Raw genomic sequence first — 18,339 nt, 5'->3', positions numbered from 1 at the left:
TTTATTTCTAATTATGATTTCACTTTCATTTTGTTTCCGTTTAGTTTTTAGATGGAGTTGGCTAGTTAGCGATAAGTTTCTGTTTTTATTTAAAATGTTTCATATTTTGAGGCCAAGGAAATGACATTATAAGCCAGTCCTATTTAATGAAGTAGCTGATGAAAACACAGTACCAGTATTTATAGGACAAACTCCCTTTTTGTTAACGATTCATATAGAAAATGTTGGAATTCTATAAAGATTTTATTGGACAGAGTTCACTGCAGTTGTGGAAGTACTGTGGTTAGTATTTTGCATTTGAAAGTAGTGGAAGTATTTTCTTCCTTCATGACCTTCAATGTATGTGGTTTTCTATGCATAGAAATATACACACTTTTTACAGCAATTGACGCACACACGTTGAAAGAGGAAATTCAATAAAAAATCAGTTTCATGTGCATTTCTTTTTAAAAAAAATACATTTGTTGAAACTGAGGGACTAATTTGGGTACACACTGAAAAAAAGGGACTGGCCATCTCTTGGATTTATGTAAGCATCTTGCATGCATTTAACACAATTGCCTCATGTTTTAAAGTTAAATGTAACTATATAGTGTAAAAACTACATGATATGCAGAAAGGGTGTATTAAATTGTTCATATCATGTTCAGGTGAAGTAAGTCAATAAGATAGCAACGTTAAATCTCGTGAAACCACGCGTGATTTCATCTCGCGGGCTTTGGATCGTGGTTTAAAAAAGGCATCCATCTCAGTCAAGTCGAGCAGCCAACTCTACGTTTTTGGTATGTCTTGATTTTTTGAATTAATATTTACCATATTTCAGCCAAATGTAGTTAAACGTCTAGAGTGTCGCCATGTAACATGCTAAAAAAGAGCCGTTAGCTTATTTGCTGTTTTATCTGTTGTCAAAGAATTGGCGCTTTTTCATTTGAATTTGTCTTTGGCACAAGAGCCGTAATATCACATTAAACCTAATTACGAGGCACTCATAACATAATTTGGTTTTCTGTGTGAATAGATTTGTCAACTGACTCTTCAGTTACATTGTGTATTTACTGCACCGTGGTGTTAGTGAGATTTTGGACATTGAACAGCTTTAGCTAATATCATCAGCGGCATTATGCTAGCTTACATCCCTACCCCTCCTGCCCTCACCTGCTGTCCTTTTGTTTTTGTTTTTTTTGCTGCACATTGAGAGATGACCTCTATTCTGCATTTCACCAGGAGTCAGCTGATGGATTGTGGGTTCAAGGTGTTATGGTAAGAAAGTATATTCTATTTTCGTTTCTGTAACTTAATTATAATAGGTTTTTTATAATTATTAGGTGCATGCATACTCACCCTATTAATACAACTGAGAGATCCAAAATCTGCCATAGGTTTAACTTATACCTGTATGTATTGCCAGAAAGGTGATTACTGGACTCGCATTAATGCACACTTGAACTGAAATGAGGTTGTAACTTGTGGGTTGTTGGGTTGCAAATCAGAAACAAACATCTTTGGATTTTTTTTAATCCCATAAGATCTGGAAACACAGTTTTTATTCAACAAAACATTACTGATTAACCAAGCACAGTGCCTGCTGTTATTTCAAAATAATTTTATGTCATTTCAGATAAAATGCAGCATTCCAGTGCATCCCAACCATGCCTTTACAGTCAAGGTTTCTGACGGAGCTGAGTTTTTCTCTGACAGTCTGCTGAAAGTGTTTGCAAAGTGATCAGGGGAACAGGGCACAAAGCTAAAGGATGTAGCTGCCATAATGACAGTAAGAACTTTAAAATTCTTTAACTACAAAGTGTATATGTATTGCATTAGGTCAGTAAAAGATTTTTATGCTACATCCATTGAAACAGTCAACTATTACCTGTGAGTAATGATTCCACTAAAAGGATGCCATAATTTTCGTCATGCATTTACTGGCCCACTGAGAAAAAATTCTTTTTTTAAAAATAAATGTTCTGGAAACTATATATCCATAAAGTTGATGTCAAACAGGAACTTTTGATATTGCTTTGTAGATGCTGGTGTTGCATGTTGACTGGTTTAAAAAGTCAAGAGTTTTTGTCTGGGATCATTTTCTTCTGTGCTACTGAAAAGTTCACAAATCTCTGTTTTCTTTGTTATAATAGTCAAGGATGACATTAATGCTCGGAGTCCCTCATCAAAGTGCTCCGCATCTGTGTGAAAGACAATTGCAACATCTTGGTGCAGGAGTTCATGGTGAGTGTTTTATGAGTAGATTGTGGATTTGCAACATTTAAAAATGCATTTAGTTATCCACTTGATCCTCATTGGACTGGTTAGGACCAGTAGTCCTCTTTAATAATTTGAAGTTCACATGAGGCCTGGTAGTGAACTCGGCCGCCGGCCCTTGAGGCCCCATCCCCACCCCTGTATTAGGGGTCACATCAGTGTGAAAAAACTTTAAATTTGTCATTCTAATGAACAAAGGAAAATCCCACCAATATTTATATTAGCTTTTGTTTGAAAAAGTGACCAACTGACCAACAGCTAACCAAATTGTGGGGCTGAAAGTCTAAATTCTAACATCTTCTGAGTGACATAGCCTGGATTTCTGATGGGCCGGTGTCTTTCTAACAAAAACTAATGTAAAGCATTTGAAATTATTATGTTTTTCACCCTCTCTTAGAAACTCTGTTAGACCATGAATGGCAGCATGGCAGGCCACTCTTTGGCTATAGCTATTTACTATGTTGCTTGCATTGGTTTAAATTACTCTAACATTAGAACTGGTAGATTAAAAAGAGATGAGTTTAAAAAGGAATCTTAAAGAAATGTTTTGTGTTTAACCAGGACTTGACTGAGGCCACTGCACAGATTGAGAAAACCACAATGAACATCTGTCTCCAGAGGATGCGGCAGGCAATGACTTTTCTGATGTTGTTCTTCAAGATCTGGATAACGTGACCTTTGCAGTAGCCATGCTGTTTGGACCTTTTTTATTCCTTCAACATGAGTTACCCATCACAACTCTGCTACACTTTTGAGGTGATTCAATGGGTGGTAATGGAGTTGGATGCAACTCAGCTCTCAAGAAAAGCTCACAACTAAGACAAAACTGCTCCTGCAACGAAGCTCACTGTTATGCATGTGAGGTGACCAGCTCTAGGTGAGAGGACATTTAAATCTCACACTTGTTCTGCTGCATTTTTGAAGCTCAATTCCAGGAACGGATCGCAGGGTTCATTTTTATATACTCTGCAACTGCCATGAGGACGAGCCGTTTTTTGTTGTTGTTTGTTTTTCCTTTTGCTCTGTACAAGTTCTGTTTGTCTGTTTGGCAGCATTTTTAAATTTCTCTTTGTATTTTTTCTTTCTTTTACTAGTGAAGAGATGTAGCGTGAACAGTTATACAGTCTAAATATCCCATATGGGTCGTGTGAAATGGTATTTTCAGTTTCATTCAGTTGAAGTAAAGAACGTTGAATATTTCTAAGTGTGCTGTTTTGAACCAAGATGTCACAGTATGATCAGTGCTGTAATTTTTGACAGTCACTGTATCAATGTTATTTTTGCGTCTCTTGAATAAAGGTTTTGACCTGCAAGTGCTAATTTCTTTAGTTATTGGGGTAAAATGGGTAGTGTTAATAGGAAGGTGTTTGCCAATTCAGTAACCTAATTTAATGTTAATGGAAACTAACATTACCTCAAATTGTTTAGTCATAATTGTTGTTTAACTGAATCTTGACGTTAGAGGCCTTAAATAGAATGTTTTGTATTGTTCTTTCCCAACATTTTTCAAAAGAAACAGTCCAATTTCTTTGCTGTGATTGATTCCAGAGAACACGGAAGAACTGACATTATTTAACTGTTGATTTATATAGATTCAGTAGAGGAGTAATGTCAGTTTAATTCTTTACCTACTGCAGTGAAATTAGACATGTTGTTTTGAAAGGTTACTGGTGGATGCCAGCAACCATCTTGGAAGAGAACAATACAATCTGTTATAAGGCCTCCATTTGAAAATTGTGTATTTGATACTAGAATATAATAGCAAAATGTAATTTGAAGATAACATGTAGTATTTAAGTGACCAAGTAGTATTGGGTAAAAGTTATTGAATCGTGTTGGGATAACGTGAGAAAATTGTGAAGGATTAAAATATTCCAAGAGCTCAAATTACTTCATCAAAACATGTTTAAGTCACATTTTATCAACACAAATTGCACAAGTTTATTGAACATGAATAAATTGTGTTAATTTAATTCAATTGTTTAAGTTGCTGCCAAAGCAAAACATCTGTGTGCAACAAATGTCCACCATTGAATTAAGTAAATCCAACAACATATTTTTTTCAGTGCATAAATACTAAAGTGAATCTTATAACCCCCAAAATACTTCTCGGTGGAGAGTAACAGGTTAAATATTGAACTTACATAACTCTGCCTTTCGCTAAGATTATGCTTTTCATAAGCAACGGATGTTCAATATAAGCATTGTTAAATCCTCCCAATTCTTTTGATCTTTGGGCTGAAGGAAGGGCAATACTCGGTGTATAAATGCTCAATCAACAATCCTTTATTCCATACAATTCAACACTTTATGAGCATAAACCATCCGGATGGGGAGACATGCATGCAGAGGGTCACAGCAAATCTCCAAATGGTGGAGGGTTACTCAGACTCTTATAGCCTCTAGTGGCCCCCACCTAATTGTAAAAACCCAAACATCCACATTCTTCCTCTCTCTCTCTCAGTGAGCCTAAGTTATGACCTTGGCTTCCTGTGCAGTATGTTGTGTTCTTTTCTAATCAGACAAATAAGGCGATGACTATCTGAAAACAGTATTTCTTATAACTCAGCAGTATAATGCATCATAAAACAATATCATCCACTCACAATAAATCAGCAGTCGAATTTAATACAAATCAGTTTAACAAATGTAATAGTTATCACCTTCTTCTAATTCAGGAGAATAATGCAAACTAAAACTACATAATAATTTCGCAATCTTAATCCCGTAGAGGACATAATGTTTCCTCTTCTATTTGTCTCTCTGTTCAATTGTTTAACACATTTTCTCCTAAATGGATAAATGGATTGGTTTAGAATATTTTGTGCACAGTCATGCTTCAAGGTGCTAAAAGCACAATCATTTTGGTGACCTATCAGACTCTAACACCAGAGATATTGGTAATGTGGTAATAAAAGAAAAATAAAACACCATACTGACTTTGTGAACCTTGTGATCATTACCCTAGCGCCAGCTTCCTTGTAATAACACACATATAAACTGTGATATTAAAGATTAATGAGCAAAGCTTTATTTTTTGTTTAAGCCTGCACATTACTGAGTGCTATCTTGTTCAATGGGAAACTATTTCTGAGAGGTAAATAGCAGTGAGCATGCAAGAGATGGAAAAAACCGAGTTGTACCTCTCCCACACACTCACACACATCACCGTGGTATGGGGATGGGGCCAAGTGTGTGGGAGAGATGGAGGGAAGGATCGATAGAGCAGCGAAAGAGTGCTGTAAACCATGAAAGAAGACAAAAGCCTCCTGTTTTCCCACAGTGCAGTAGAGTCTGTTAGCCTGGGAGCTACTGCGCTACCACCAACACTCTCTCACACTCTCACACATACAGAAACACTTGCATGCAATCACCTGGTTTGAGTAGCATATTAAAGAAAGAATTATCTTGTACCCAGGAAATGTCAATAATGTTTCTGGGAGTGAAAACATACTTTAACTGAGGGAGGAGTAATTTTATTCTGTAGTGCCTAAGATCTCCACGTATGAGGGATTTATCTTTATTCCTTATGTCCTACAGCACATGCAAAACTTACTTGATGCTTCACCTTAATGCCCACGCTGAAGTTTTGGTTTTTTTTTTCAGGTGTTTGTAGAGATGAACCATGTGTATGTTTGCAACTTGTCTTTATTTCATTATTTGTCCATTTTTTTAAGCAAGAAGCCCCATTTCTTTTATAAAAGAAACCTGACCAAGCTAACAACCAGAAACAAATCTCAAAAATGTCCTCAATATAACATAAAATGTATAAAATACATACAAATACTCACAACATAATACTCTAGTGGCTTTTCAAGAATGTGTCCTTCACCACATTGCTTATGATGGTTGTAAATTCACCAAGAGATATAGGTATGTTTCAGTTTAGGCCTTACTGCAAATTATTACACATTCAGGGTGCATTGTAGGAAAACGGTTTTCTCAGGATTTGTGAAAACACTAAGCATATCAAAAGCAACCACTGATAGGAGTGTAACTTGTAACTTCTGGTAACTATTATCGAATCCACTGAACGGGTGCTCTGAGGTACCTCTGAGCAATACTGTCCCTACACACTGCTCCCCGGGCGCTGGATAGGTAAAGATAATCAAAGAAAATAAAACAGAGGGGGGAAAATAAACACGAGACAACAAACTATCATAATATAAAGCAGGAAGTGAAAACCATAACTAAATGTTGAAATAGTCACATGACTGAACTACATAGGTGCCCACACTTCATAAGTAAAGACAATGCATGCATGCATATGATGATGACTTGACAAATGCATGATGGTCAAGCCTTAATTCTAACCTACCGTATTATGTATTTTATTTTCAATTAGACTATTTGAAAAAACAAAACAAAAAAGTCTATGCTGCATTAAATAAAAGTTAAAATTAGCAATTATGACTGTAGCTCAGTGAGGCCATAGTCTGGGTATTTTGCAGGTAAATATATGCACTGGCTGCAAACACAGACCCTATGCCTGTCTTTTATATACGTAGCTTTGTTTTTATTTGATTTTTCTTAAGGGTAATTTTTTACACTGGTTTAATCTTGTAACTCCGGATCAACCCATTAGTCAAAATTTGAATGTGTATGTGATACTATTGTTTGTGAAAATACCTGCAAGATTTATGACATTCCAATGTGCCTCAGCTGTTTAGCAAACGCATCACTTATGCTAATTACCAAATATTAGCGTGCTAACATGCTTAATTTTAATATTATACCTGCTAAACATCTGCATGTTAGTCATTTATCTGATCTTGAGCTCAGCTATGTGAAAATACAGCAACACTGAACTGCTGCTATGTTCCTGTACCATTCTATATCTATATTTATCTACCATGTGTTGGGCAAACAGTAAAACAGAAAGAGTTTCTTTGTGCTCAAGATCATTTCTAGTACATCTCTTTTGCCAAATGATGCCATTCCTGCCATTTTCACCATTATTTTTTATAGCAAACCAAGAAAAAACGTGTTCTGTCTTCATTCCCTTTTTATGTACGTTTTAGTATCTCAAGGTAAAACCCAGTGTCACAGGTTTTCATCTACATCTACAAAAGCTGCCATTTATAATGTGTCTATGTCTGTTTTTTGTTTTCCACATACTTCATGTCACTATTCATTTAATGACTGATAAATGTCTTCAGCGATAGTTTTTGGTGTCATTCGAAAGTCCCTGAATGGACTGAAATGCTGTGTTGATAACACACACACAATTGGCTGCTGGATTTTGAGCACACAGTGCAAAAAATTGGGCACAGTGTGTATTTGTTTGAACATACAAAGTCTCACAGCAGTTAACACAGAGATTGGGTTTATTTACCAAGCATCTAAGCAGAACCAGCAAAGGCCTAACTATTAATAACACAAACAAATGCCCTTCAACTGTATGAGAGCAGTGGAAATACTATTAATACCCTTGTAAATAGGAGGCTATTTTCAGCAGATTGTTATGCTGCAGAGGGGAAAGGGGAGGTTGTTTAGCATCCCATCGCATTGACAGACAACAAGAAGGGAGCGGCCTGGGATGACTCAGAGGAAAAAGTTCTCATTGTAAACACTTTTGTTGCTGTTTGTGCAAATAATATACAGAAAGTTGGTAAAAGAAAAAAGATGTCTTTGTTCTTGTAGATTTTCTGCATCTCATTTAACACACTTTAGTAAGTATTCACTTTAGTATTCACCTTAGTAAGCCTAAAAGGTCAAATTATCTTTAGTGGCTGTTAGAGTTTTGTAAAAAAAAAAAAAAAATTCAGAAAGTGCTGCAGAACTCCAAATTTTGTGTTTACCAGCCACCATTCCTTTCATTGTGATGATATGTTTGTGTGTGAGGGGGAGTATTTTACTATCCTAGTTTGACAAGCATCACTCTGAGGACGTCTGATGGTTATGACGATATAATTTTAACAGACAGCTGGAGGGTAAAGACTTGGCTTTTAGGGATAAGAATATAACTTACTGTTGATTAAAACCTTACCTTGATGACTGAGAAATAATAATTTGGAGTACCATATAAAACTTTTGGCCAAATCACTGATATTGTCATGGCTGTGAGGTCTATTCCCCGCACTCATGTAATCTAAAGGCCACTCTGAGTCTTCCTCCTGCCCTTCCCTCCCAACTTTCTTCCCTCTTGGTTTTATTTATTTCCTTACTGCTTTTTCTGTCTACCGACAGCTGCCTGCCTATCTTCCCCTTCCCCTTTTCCTTCTCACCATTCTCCCATTTCTTTCTTTTTTTCTGTCAGTTTGTCTTTCATTTCATACCCCCAGAGCGAGAGGATTCCTGCAGAGGAGTGGCATTTGGAGAATCTCACTCTCCTATTGCTGTCTCTCCACTGGGGTTAGAGAAAATCAATCCCACTAATTAGATCTGTGCATCACTGTTATTTTGTCTCTACGTATGTGTGTGTGTGTTCTGCATGTCCTGTAATCTATATTTAATGTTAGGAAGCAGAGCTTTAAAGAGCGCCACAGCTGGCCTGTTTGCTAATTAATGACATTTTCCCCTTTAATTACCATTCAGTGGAAGCCTGTGCTCAACCCTCCTCTTTCTTTGCCTTTGCTTTGTTTTTCCTTTGTGTCTTCTTTTAGTTCTCTTTTCCTTTATATTGTCAGTTTCTGTCCTCATATTTTTTTTCATCTTTTCTCCCTTTGCTTGCAGTTGTAAAACACATCATTGCTTTTCATTATTTTCCACATGTGTGTCCTCTCTCAACTTCCACTCTTACAGAAGCCCCAAAAATACCTTAAAGGGGCAAATTTAGTCAAACAACAGAACAAGACTAAGAGTTATGCCATGTTAGCAGCTCTGTGAAGATTCGCCGTGTTGCTGTGAGGTCAAACAAATTGTTATTTTTACACATTTTACAGGAATCCCTATAATGCCTCAGTCGCATGGGCTCTAGAGCCCGGTTGGCAACCTTCAATAAGTCTCCAGGAAAGATGTGTATTCCCCAACTATGGCGTTATTTTTGTGGCACTATTCTGAGCGCACGTAAAAAAAATTGAGCGCACGTAAAAAAAAGTTTGCAGGTGCAAGTGTTGTATTTTGAGGAGAAATTTATTTTGAGCAAAGAAAAGCTGAATTTGAGTGAACAAAATTCATTCCTGCGTTCAAAAAATGTATTTCAGTGTTTGCTATTATCCACACACACGCACAATAGCAGCCCCTCTCACTCAGTTTTTTCATTTGCGCTTGCTCGCAATGTGTTGCTCACGCTCTCAACCTTTCTGACCATGCACACTCAAGTCTTTCTCTAGACCGTTATATTTGTGCCACAAAACCAGCCAATCACAGACTTGGATACAAAAAAATCTGATTGGCTGTTCTGGTCTCCAATCAGCTCGAAATGACGAAATGCAATATCCCAGTATCCATTTCGTCCAAAACTCAAATGAGGCAGTGGCGGAGGAACACAGAGTGGCGGAGTTTGAAATATTACTCTTTCTGGATCACAAAATAAACTTTTAAGATATTTTCATGCGAGAATGGTGCTGTGTAAACTTCAAATATCTGCTTGATTCATCAAGACATCACATATTTGCATAAGTGCTCTAACGCTTTCGGAGATGCCTGAGAGCCATAGCACCATATTTTATTAAAAACAGCACAACTAATCTTTGGATCTTTCTTTCACTTTTTATCTTCTGAGTGACTATTTTACAGGTAGAAAACTATTGTAGTTTGCTGAAATGTTTAGTATAAATGTTTAGTATAAGATACCGGGGACTCAAAAACAAAGAGAAAAAAATCACTTGGCATTTCTTTATATTCCCTCTCCCTCTGTTTTATTTCCATCACTTTCTCTCTGTAGTTCAGATCGGCTGTTTGTCTCCCCAGGGAGAGAGCGCAGGGAGAGAGTCTCCATCTGCCTCTCAGCTTCGTCATCCCTCCACCCTTCTTTTGCTTCTCACCCTCTGCCTCTCTCTGGGATCTTGGTCCATCACCGCCTGTCAGATGCCAGTCTCTCTCCCTCTCACCAGTTCTGCCTCGGTCCAACTGTCAAATGAAATTTTGAGTGAGCTTCAAATGAATGGAAAGACTGAAATATGAAAAAGGTGTCCTTGCAATGGTTGGCTTGAAGTAAGCTTTTTTTCAGAGTAAAAAAGGATCCACATGAAAATGTTATGTATAGAACTGCAAGGAAGGTTATCAGATTCCTTTCTTTTGCATTGTTCGACAACATTTCTACACTTAACAATTTAAATGTCCGCTGACTTACATAACTTTCTTTGCACACATTTTTTTTTCTTAAAGTTAGACTGCCATTCGGCTTGTGTTTGAGAACAAAATGGGTGGTATTTTTCAGAATATTGTAGTAAAGTGATTTCAAGGAGTACTTTAGGATTGAAGGAAGTTTCCAGTTTTATTCAGTCACTTTCCTTACTGTCAGGATGGAGGGGTACAATGGACACTTTGAATTTATGAGCCTTTGGAAATTGGTATATCAAAAACCGCCTATACGTGTTTCCGTGAAAGCCTGATTGCTTCAACACTACTCTCAGGTGGTTCTCTGACTTTAGAAGAGAGACAGCACTAGGAGGTGAAATACTGGGCAATTGGACAAGTATATCAGTAATTTGGGGTTGGCCTAGTCCATCATTGGTGTTAGATTAGCCATTTGATGGTAGTTCTTGACGAATCAGGGGTCATGCATAAACATCTGTATGAGGGTCAGCGTTATACGGGCCAGTTTGTGGACTGAATGTGGCTGCCTGGAAAACTTGAACAACCTTAAAGTGCAATTTGTACATTTTAGTTCTTGAAAACATTGATGTAGCTATTGATGTAGTTATTAATAACTGTGAATTTCCCCCAAAATGTATGTAGGTATAATTGTTACCATCTTTTGTTGACTGAGACTGAGATAAATGTGATTCATTGCTTTGTTTTATACAGCAAAAAATGAATAATTATTATTCAGTCATGGGAGATTGTGACAGGTACACTATGAATCTATGCTACCATAAATTACTAAGTTGCACACTATCCCGTAATTTATGAGTAATACATCTAGAAATGAGCATAATGATGTTGGTTTGAACCACGCTAACTTCCTCAGAACCTTAAATCAAAAATGGACTTCTGTGACTCATAAGCAACTCTGCTGGAAAGAAGCCCGTGTCAGCTGGTGATGAAGTTAACTGGGAGTGTTGTCTTGCTTGTTTTTGATCTCTAATGAGGATTAAAACCTCAGAGAATCAAACTTCCTCCGTTAAAGACATGTCGGCTGCCCACACCTTGTCGTAACACCTCATACTGACTGCTTTGACACGGCTGACAAAGTGCCCGTTGCTAAGAGACAAAGTGAGAAAATAGCATGGTACAAACAGAAAACCTACAGATTACTCTGATATGCAGAACATGCTGGCATTTAAACCCTTAAGTTCCAGCTATCGGCTGTTTTGATATCTCATTCTGCTTAATTTCGACAAAAGATGGGATAAATTTAGCTGAAACATTCATCTTTCATTGCTCAAATTTGAGCAGAAATATACTCTGGCTAATTGCTATGAGATGTTAACATTTACATTTGATTGCGTTGCATTTATTCTGCAGGGAAAGTTTGGAAGCATCTGAATGCAATGGACCTGAGGAAACAGGCAGAAGATGAAAATTTAGGTGGCAACTGCCCTCGCTTTTGCCCCCATTGCTGTTGCTAGGCTGTGTTACTATAAATCACTTATTTGCCACATGTCACAAAAGGTAACTATGAAAAGCAGCTATTTTCAGGCAATCAGTAAAAGACAAGCAAATATAGAAACCTCAAGTACTCAGCTAATGTTTCTGAAAGCTGTGTCATCAGAAGCAAGAACTCAAGGGTCAACAACAAAACAAAAAAGGTAACAAGTCAACACTAACTTAAATCTACAGAGTGGTGAGTCAATAAAAGGAAAACCAGTGTAAAGTGTGTTGGTAAATCGTTAGTCCACCTTGTGCCATGAGACGAGCTTTAAAGTGCTTTGTAATTCATTTGCCGAGTTTGTGTAACTCCACTGGAGGAATGAGTGCTACTATTTCAAAAAGTATTCCCAGAAAGACGGTTGTGTAGAGCAGCAGGTAGTTCAGTTTTGGTTGATACTCTATTGATTGTGAAGACCGTGGAATATAATTCAGATGGTTTTCATACTTAGCAAACCATTTAGTGAGCCCTTGTGTCCTCGGGTCACGTCCTGAAAGACAGCTCTACAGGACAGAAATGCTCCCTCACAGGATTCAGCTTATTATTCATAACAATTTATTACTGACTTGACCTTCTGATTGATTTCTCTCTCAGGACAAGTGGGGCCCAACCATGAATCTGTCACAAGGTTTTGCCTGGACTTTTTACTGGTAACATGTTTCTATCCTCCCCAATCTCAACTAGATCCAAAACTATTAGGTAAAGCTATAGTATAAATGTCTTTGGCAGGGCAGCCAGTTAATAAATGACTTGACTAGAACATGCAATACAAAATTTAGTACTTGAATTTAACTTTGTGCTTGTTGGCCTTGAATTATTAACTTGTTTTTTCCATTTATTTTCTAAACCTCATAGTTTCCTTGTGTGAGCTGAGGGTGTCCCAAACCTCAAATTCTCTCAAAGTAGTCCTTATCACTAGTTTTAGTATGTAATAGATGGAGGCCACCTGTTAAACCAAAAAACCGTCTACATCTCAGTTGTGATCAGTTTGTAAGTTGAGGACAAAAAACAGGTAAAAATGTAATGTGTAATGTGTCATCATTGGATATAAAGTTTGATTGTTAAAAACAACAACAACAACATATTCCTATGTTGCAGTCAACCATAACAAGTATGGCAGAGCCAGCTCAGGATTTAACCTCATGATAACACAGTATGGCTCAATGAGCAAACCCATGTGATGTTTAAAGCATGCAAAGAAGGACGCCAAATTGCTTGGGGCACAAATGTAACAGAAATTCAGTTTTTTGCTCCCGGTTCAGCAGCTCTTTTGTTCCAGGTTTCACATAAATTACATTCAAATGGTTGTGAGACAACAAATGATCATTATTGCTCACAACTAAACATGAGAATTAAAAAAAAAAACCTGACGGTGCATGTCCCCACTACAGTGGGGAAGCTGTGGCTCAGGAGGTCAGACTGGCTGCTCCAGTCTGCATGCCAGAGTTTCCATGAACAAGATACTGTGTCCTGAGTTGCTCCCATCATTGGAGTGTGAATGTTAGAAAGCATTTAGATATAGAAAAAAGTGCTTGGGTAAATGAGGCATGTTGAATAAAGTGGTTTGATTTCTCAACTAGAGTAGAACAGCTCTACATAAGAACCAGTCCATTTAGTTACGGCATGAAGAAGCAGTCACCAGTCTGAGCCAGGCTTTGTTGAGATTTTTCTTTGCATTTTCATGAGAACTATTCCTCAAAACCAAAGCAGAAAATTCCTGTTTTAAAAAGGCCCCATGTACGAATGGACGCAGCCAGTAGTTCTCTGGAGTGTGATACCTGGCTGACCCACCTGCTAGACTTGTAGTCAAGACTGTCTAAACCAAGACCTAGACAATACCAAGACCAGAGGGTATCGAGACCAGTGTCAGGCATGTTTATGTGTTTTTGCGATGCACTCGCACAGCCCTCCTCACCGCTGTCTACTGTCTCACTCACTTAATGAGAGGACAGACACACACTCCACTTGACTGTCGCATCTCTCACCCTCTCTGTTTTCACATAATGATATTGCATGTGATTGGCCACAATATGGAGGGATTGGAGCATAGCTGAGCCACTGTGTGAGAGCTGAGCAGAAAAAAAGAAAACAGAAATAGGAAAAAAATGATTTCCAAAAGCACAAGGGAAGTGTTTCTGGGGAGACAATAACCCGACGCACAAGTTGCAGGAATCAAATTATGCGAAGAATTGCACCGGGAGACACTTAAAAGAAGTGGAGGATCTATCTTTGTGAGGAAAGAAAAGATGAGAGGTAAGTGTGTTAGCCTATTAGCCCAAAAATCCGTCATCAGTATTATATGAATCATGATAGAAACACACCTTCTATGTTTTGGGTTCCTGCAACTGGTCCGTCGGGTTATTGTTCCCCCAGAAACACTTCCCTTGTGCTTTTGGAAATCTGTTTTTTCCTATTTCTGTTTTCTTTTTTCCTATTTCCATTGTCGTTTTTCCTATTTCCGTTGTGTTTGTGTGCTTTTGCAGTGTTTTTCTTATTGCTGGTGTTTTCTTAAGTTGCAGTCCGTTTGGCCTCTCAGGGCCACCATATCATCCTGACACTGGGCTCATGTGGAATTATCTGCATTTTTGTCTTTACCTTAAAACATTAACCACCTTGAGGTGATCGCTGCTGTGATTTGGAACTGTATGAATAAAACTGAATCATATTAAATCTGGAAAACTTGCCTGGGTCCTGTTTTCTGGTCTAGCGTTTCATTTTTATTGTTCATAACCAGCATCACTGACATTTGTTAGCGAAAGTAGAAAATGTAGGAAACCTAGCAGACAAAGTGACAGAAATAGAAAATCCAGACAGGCATAAAAGGTCCGATTTTAGGAAACATGAAAGCAGCGTTTCTTGGTGATGTTTTTTCTGGTTTGGCTTACTTGAGACAAACTGAGCCCATGAACTAAAATGAGTCTGCTACCGCTGCACTACAGGAAATAATGGTGTTTAAATGAGTGCTACAAACACTTTTGGGTGGAGTCCAGCCAAGTCCTCCTCAGGCTGCAGCAGTTAGGACAGTTGACCAGAAAAATTAGGTTGGCCATTTGTCAACCTCTACTGAGTGATTCAGTCCATAGATTCTGCCCCCCTGACTACATGTGCTCGGAGAATACAAGCACTGAAATGCACCAGTTAGCTTAATTCTGTCCCTCTCCTCCTGCAGATGTCCCACTGCCAGTCACCTGAATCAAATCTCACCCTCCAGTCATTCATTCATTCAGGCTTGTGGGATGTGGGTTGTCTGTGCTGCGTCTCCAGTACTAGCTGTTCCTTTTGCATTTATTTACACTGTGTCTGTGAATATCCCCTTGTATCCCACAGCAGCAGATGACATATCACAGCCCTCTCAAGCTTTTGTCAGGCAGCTAAATCCAGTCCCCATCCCTTCGGTGGGCCAACAGTGGAATGGGAAACGTTAACTCACTCCTGTAAAGCCCCAGCAGACAGTGGACCGGGCCCCTCAGCCTCCGATCAATTCCACTTCCTCTGAATATCAGTAAATCAAGCTTCAGCAAGATCCTTCCCCTGGCCCGTTGACGCAAACTAATTCTGCCGGTTTCCTCGATAGTGATCTCACTAAGACCCCCGGTGAATGGTGGAGAGAGCGAGAGAGAACTAGTGTTGTATAAAAAGCAAGCCAACAGGTCTACGGAGCAGGGATTAGTGGGTAAAGTGGATTAGGAAGAGGTATTCTGATATTCCGCCCAGGCTGCTGAGAAGGTCTTTAGAAAAGCAGAGAAACATCTGCTGGAGCTTAGTGAGGCAATGAAAACACTGGAAATCAGAATGGTTAGAAGACACACGGGCTAACACACTGAGAGATTTAAAACAACGAAGCCATGGCACGGGAACAAGGCACTGGAACATAACAAAACCCTCACACTTTTATATATACTTATATATATATATATATATATATATATATATATATATATATATATATATATATATATAAATGTACAGCAGTGCCCTGGGGTACTTGCATTCTTGGCTCCGTCTTTGTGCATCCTTGTGTTTTTATAGATGGCGTGTGTGTGTGTTTGAGTGTGCATTTCAGAGTGTGAGCGATTGCACCAGCTTGACAGGTCCTGGCAAATTAGAGCTCATATCCTGATTGAAGCCTTTGTATTTTGAAAGCCACAGGACACAAAGTCTCTTCTTTTACCTCTGTCTCTTGTTGTCTGTTCCTCCACCTTTATTTACAGCTCCATCGCAGCGCTGACATAATGAGGACATGAGCTTCAAATGAGATGAAATGAGGTAAAACAAGGCTCCTGTCAGCATCGTTTTCTGGACAGCATCTAAAAACAGCAGGCGTCGCTTCCTTAACTGGGCCATTAACTTAGGAGGAAGCCTTCAAAGTCCTGCTTTGACTGAGCAAACAGTCCAACAGGACAGTAATGCGCAGCTGAGTGTGATGCCGTTTTGATGGGACAGGCATGGCTGATTGCACAAATTACAGAAAGGATGGGAGTCGGAGAAATTCAGGATCACAAAGAACTGGGTGACAGCACTTAACTGGACTTTTTACTTTTGCTAGAGGCTATAAAACTAAATATTTTTCCACATCACTGACTCATTTAGTTAAACAACGAGATTAATTATGTAATAACCAGCATGAAAATCAGAATGACAAATCATAAGCATGACTACAACTAATGATCATTTCCACTGTCACTTCTACCCATTTTTATAATGAAAAAATTCAGCAGTTTGCGTATGTCTAGGGGCCAGAACGATGATGTCAGTCTGCTTGTTTTTCCTTTTAAAAGCACTTCTCAAGATTCCTGTCTTATTATCTGATCTTTATCAGCAAAGAAACGATTTGTCCTTATTCTAATTCACAATCTCTGCTAAAGTTTAACACTTAATTGGGATTTTATCCTTTTTTTGCATTAAAATAGGGCAGCTCTGTTATGGCAAAAGTCATAATCATGAATATCACGATTATTTTAATCAGCATTGAGATCACTGTTATTTAACAGGATTACTCATTACTCAACTTTAGACAGGGTATGTAGCACAATAGGGAGACCTGGTCTGAACTCACAGTGAGAGCAGTGTTGACTAATATAAAGACAAATCAAGGGCATGATTGTGAATAATCAGAATCAGAATCAGAATCAGAATACTTTATTGATCCCTGGGGGAAATTATTTTTTGTTACAGTGCTCCATTTTAAACCAACATTAAGACAAGACAGACAATACGCTAACTAAGACTAGTACAATATATACATATATATACATACATACATACATAAGTCACTTATAAATAAATAGCTGGAAAAGAAACATGTGTAGTTGTAGCAGCAAACAGTGTGTTAAGTGGATGCGTTGTACAGGGAGATGGCCACAGGCAGGAATGATTTCCTGTGTCGTTCAGTGGTGCTTTTCGGTAATCTCAGTCTCTCACTGAACGAGCTCCTGTGACTGACCAACATGTCATGGAGTGGGTGGGAGGTGTTATCCAACATTGTCTTTATCTTGGACAGCATCCGCCTCTCCGACACCACCTTGAGGGAGTCCAGCTCCATCCCCACAACATTGCTGGCCTTACGGATCAGTTTATTAAGTCTGTTGGCATCTGCGACCCTCAGCCTGCTCCCCCAGCATGCAACAGCATAGAGGATCGCACTGGCCACAACAGACTCATAGAAAATCCTCAGCATTTTCTGGCAGATGTTGAAGGACCTCAGTCGCCTCAAAAAATAGAGACGACTCTGGCCCTTCCTGTAAAGTGCTGTGGTGTTTTTAGCCCAGTCCAGTTTATTGTCAATGTGTACTCCAAGGTATTTATAGTCCTCCACAATGTCAACACTGACCCCCTGGATTGAAACAGGGGTCAAGTATTTCCTGGTCTTCCTGAAGTCCACGATCAGTTCCTTGGTCTTTGCCACGTTGAGCTGCAGATGATTCTGCTCACACCACGTGACAAAGGAGTCGACCACAGCCCGGTACTCTGTCTCATCATCCCTGCTGATGCATCCAACCACCGCAGAGTCATCAGAAAACTTCTGAAGATGGCAGGTCTCTGTGCAGTGGCTGAAGTCTGTGGTGTAGAGGGTGAAGAGGAAGGGGGAGAGGACAGTCCCCTGTGGTGCCCCTGTGTTGCTAATCACCTTGTCAGACACACACTGTGGGAGACGTACATATTGTGGTCTTCCTGTCAGGTAATCAACAATCCAGGACACCAGAGAAGCATCCACCTGCATCGCTGCTAACTTATCACCCAGGAGGGTCGGCCTGATGGTGTTGAAAGCACTGGAAAAGTCAAAAAACATGACCCTCACAGTGCTCGCCGGCTGGTCCAGATGGGTGTAGACACGATTGAGCAGGTAGATGATGGCGTCCTCTGTTCCGAGACGAGGCTGATAA

General features: G+C 38.9%; 1 long non-coding RNA gene across 2 annotated transcripts; it reads left to right on the top strand.

Moving 5' to 3' along the window:
• Positions 1-496: 496 nt before the first annotated feature.
• LOC146689404 (uncharacterized) lies at positions 497-3,572 on the top strand. Of its 2 annotated transcripts, XR_014916094.1 has the most exons (5): positions 497-782; positions 1,197-1,260; positions 1,619-1,771; positions 2,136-2,226; positions 2,821-3,572. It is a non-coding gene; the product is annotated as an uncharacterized LOC146689404 (long non-coding RNA). The 2 variants fall into 2 exon arrangements; XR_014916093.1 differs by having other exon boundaries at positions 497-1,260.
• Positions 3,573-18,339: the final 14,767 nt, after the last annotated feature.

The sequence above is a fragment of the Copadichromis virginalis genome, linkage group LG17, assembly GCF_057382275.1.
Source record: "Copadichromis virginalis isolate Kocher_CV1m ecotype Utaka linkage group LG17, C_Virginalis_male_GT1.1, whole genome shotgun sequence".
In the NCBI taxonomy this organism is placed as follows: domain Eukaryota; kingdom Metazoa; phylum Chordata; class Actinopteri; order Cichliformes; family Cichlidae; genus Copadichromis; species Copadichromis virginalis.
Note: the sequence above shows the minus strand (reverse complement) of the source record. Positions and strands in the feature narration are given on the sequence as shown.